Below are 4,027 nucleotides of genomic sequence, written 5' to 3'. Positions count from 1 at the left end.
CTAAGTGATTTTTAAATTAATAAATTTAGGTGAAATATTACAAAATAAAATTGAAATGCGAACTTATTTCAATGTTTAGAGTGTATATTTAAATAGACAGAGTGAAAAACGTGAATAAATTTAATGGAAGATAGAGAAATACCTTGCGTTATTATTGCATATTTTTGAACTTTTAATCGTGAAAATTTTAAAAAATTTAAGGAATTTTTATATTATTTTTGGATATTCCTTCCCTAGAGAAGCTGCACTATCCGGACATATCCCATTTATACGGAAATTCGGTTTTTTTACCCCTCCGCCAAAGTAATCAGAATCGTGCCGAATTTTTATTGGCGGCACAATTATTCCTTTTTATTCCATTACAAAATTTTTTGCTTGCTTTTAACCATTTTCTTATTGTATGAATAAATGGATTTTAACTAAAGTTTAATATGGAATCAAAGTTATTTTTACATTATTTAATACAAACGGTTAGAAGCGAATTAGTGAAATGTTAGTGGATATGAACAGTTAAAAGTATAAGAGTAAAATTCATTATAAATTGGGAAACACGCGTTTTAAATAGTTGAATTTTTGAACTTGAAATGCAAATATCTCTAAAACCATAAGTCAGCGGCTATATGTATATCTATATTTTTTTGATCTGGAGTGCCTCCTTTATCCGTACATACCTTTTTTAAACCCGAAATCGGGGGATGATATTCTAAATCCCAGCCGTATTTTATTAAGAGCTCACAATAAGCCGTTTTACTTCTTTGCATTCGAATCAAAACATAGCAGCAATTGTTTACATATTTTATTTTGCCTACACAATGTGGCCATTAATGAACAATTCAATTTAAAAGCACGTAAATGTGTAAAATCTAAATATGTATATCCCATAATGTAAGAAATCAGTGGGATATCTTAAATACGCCAGATAACCACGTATTATTAGATAAATTATGCATAATTTTTTTTACCTTAACTGTGGTATGCCGCGTTTTTTTTTCAATAAACAAATGGTCGCCCGCCAATGATTAGTGTGTATTTTAGTAAATACTTATAGCAGTGGATAGCTTTCATTTCACAAATTTATTTCGAATATATCACATTTATATTGGAGTACCAAACTCTTACAGTACCAAAAAATTTATGTATTTCAAAATTTGACTTTATGAACATTATCAGGACATAACTTGGAATATTCCTTTTAGGTTCAATTTATGACAACCTTTACTATAGCATGTGTTGACGCTTACTGAATTAATATAACATTTGATCACGATATTTCTTTAAGCATACCTTCTTCATAACAATTAGGTAAAATAATCAACAGCTTTCCACAATTGTAAGTAATAACGCTCAATATCTCTTCTTCGAATTTGCTGCTCTTAATTAAACAAATGTATCACGACCATTATCAATACCTCGATTTTATGAAATTAAAAAAAAACAAAGTTTGTGACACGATCAAATATCCAATATTTATCAGAAATCGAATAATATCACGGAGGATCAACATCTAATAAACAGATGAAAAAACTATTGAATAAAAAGAACCAAGTCTGTTGAAAACTAGTGATGTGAAATCTATGCACAGTCGATATGTATCATCAATAGCATTTTGAAAACGTGTAACCACAGATTTATAGCGGGATTCTGTAATCAGTCTCTAGTCTCTATTTGAGACATTTTGTGGTAAAATCTCAATTTGTGACTAGTTACTATTCACTAAATAGTCTCTAGCTTTAGTCTCAAATTATTGCCTCAAATTTGAGACCTGGTAGTTAGCAAGTCACAAAACCAAAAAGAACTCGTGTCTGCCTTTTTTAATATACTGAATAGAGATCATCATAGATATTAATCGATTGCATACTTTGTAAGCAAATCAAACACGAAAAGGTTAAAAATAAATAAATTTTACATAAGTTTCGTTAATATTATGAAACAAAGTGAACATATATTTATGTTTTTACTGATAATTATGTTTTTTGACTATGTTATAGAAAATTTAATATTTGTTATCCACATATTTATTTCCATTCAAGTATAAAAACATCTCTGAATAATGAAATGTAATAGAGTTTGTGACTATCACTTACAGAATAGCAAAATCGTCTCAAGTCTCAAAAATTGTCTCTGTCAAATTTAGAGACTTGATACTGTATCACAGTACAAAATCGCACGGTTAGTAAGAGTCTACACAATCGTCATCCAGATTTTTTGCCTTGCCAAATATTGGATAACTCTCATATTTTAACGCTTTGCCTAGCAATAGTGCAACTTTTGCAAAGACCATTAATTCACAGCTGATCGATGAAGAAAAACATTGTTTGTAAACAAAATGTTAATTAACTGACGCTTTACTTGATAAAGCTACTGAAGAAATTATGGACATTAAAGGTAAGAAATATTTTTATGCGGCACATAGCACAAATTTCATTTTTACTTCTGGAGCATCCTGCAAGAAATCAAGTGTACTCTGGATTTCTTTTTTGCTCCACTTTTAATTCGGCTTTTCGTGTTTTAGCCTTATTTTATTCAAACCGGTTTGCTCCATTTCTCCTATTTGTTTACAATGCAACTTTTTATTTTTGACAGCAGCTGATAACTTTCAAACCAGTGTTGCAAACAATACAATGGCGATTTAGTGTTGCTTATTTGCAAGGGTGTAGTTGGTGCATTGCTATACATTTTATTAGTGTAAAAGCAAAATTATGCTCGCTAATTTGCAATTGCAGAGGTAGATAGATAGATTAATGAGGTAATGCACCGCGACCTAGGGCCTATTGTGCCCTCTCCTATATCATATGTCTTCCCAGAGTTCCAGCAGTCTGAATAGTTCCAGGAATTTGCCGGGCAGATTGCTGTACAATGTAGGATTAGTTGGGCTGGTGTTTCCTGTTCCAGGTCGCAGTACCGGCAATTAGCACAGGAGACTATGTCCATGTTAGACAGATGCTTCCTGAGCTTGCAGTGCCCCGTGTAGATCGCGACCAGGAGACGGAATTTGTCACGGGGGAGGAGAATTAGTTCTTTACACCTGGAGAGGTTGTACCCCCCTAGAAGCAGCTTGGCATGGCGCATACTTGCTGCCTGCTTACAATGCCGTTCTCTCTCCACTCTCTCCTCCGTGCGGAGCAGCTCCTTAAGAGTGTGGGATCCTACCGCTATGCATGGTTCTGGTCTCATCATCTTGGACGCTGCCGCAACGCGGGGAAGTTCGTTGGCCTTCTCATTTCCTTCTATTCCCTTATGCCCTGGCACGCAAATTAGGTGCTCCCGGTTGCGCACGGACAACGTCCGGTGTGCTGACGACAGCCTTACTCCACGGCACTCAAGAGAATGCTAAGCGTTTTCAGTACCAATTGGCAGTGTGGAATGGACACACTAACCACCTTAGTCGGGTTCGAAGCTCATCTAAAACCTCTGCCGTGCTTTGGGCCCGGCACCCGGTTGTAATGCAACTCCACATTCAACTGACAAAGTTTTAACGACAACCACAACGATACTCCCCGAGGAGCCTGTCCGCATGAGCAGGTTGGAGTTACCTTCAAGGGCTCCTGCTAACCGTGGTACCAGAATTAAGTCTCCGGTCAGACCTCGTAGTCGAAACTACTACCAGTTGAGCCTCCATACGGCTCTGAACTGGTGGCCAGGGGTTGAGCCCCATACATACATACATACATCACATACACACACCAATCATACAAATGTAACCCTAATTTCCAGCTAACCGCCTTCGCCGCTTAAATAATTCACGCGCAAACAACCCTAATTGTTCGGTATTCCGACTAGTGGAGATCACATCACTAACATCTAATCGTCCATCAGTCCAGCTAATCCCCATACTACATCGGGTACTCCGCAATTAAATGCGACCAATTTTCCAATCCCGCCCCACAGAAACACCCTGACGTATCCGATAGGTGTCTCTGATGCAAAAATGCATTCAGAGGCCCATGCCCCGTAAGGAGGAAATCCATACTCAGACAAAATCTGAAGTCTGGGTTATCCTCAACGAACCCAACGTCCCGAATGTACG

General features: G+C 36.5%; 1 protein-coding gene across 1 annotated transcript in view; it reads right to left on the bottom strand.

Moving 5' to 3' along the window:
* The window catches only part of LOC108977350, a 43,844-nt gene extending 42,299 nt beyond the window's left edge, over nt 1–1,545 (bottom strand). Inside the window, exon 1 of the mRNA XM_018946969.1 lies at nt 1,285–1,545. The gene's annotated coding sequence lies outside the window, so the exon portion shown is untranslated. The remainder of the gene's footprint in view (nt 1–1,284) is intronic.
* Nucleotides 1,546–4,027: the final 2,482 nt, after the last annotated feature.

Source organism: Bactrocera latifrons, unplaced genomic scaffold (genome assembly GCF_001853355.1).
Source record: "Bactrocera latifrons isolate USDA-ARS-PBARC rearing strain unplaced genomic scaffold, ASM185335v1 scaffold_877, whole genome shotgun sequence".
In the NCBI taxonomy this organism is placed as follows: domain Eukaryota; kingdom Metazoa; phylum Arthropoda; class Insecta; order Diptera; family Tephritidae; genus Bactrocera; species Bactrocera latifrons.
Note: the sequence above shows the minus strand (reverse complement) of the source record. Positions and strands in the feature narration are given on the sequence as shown.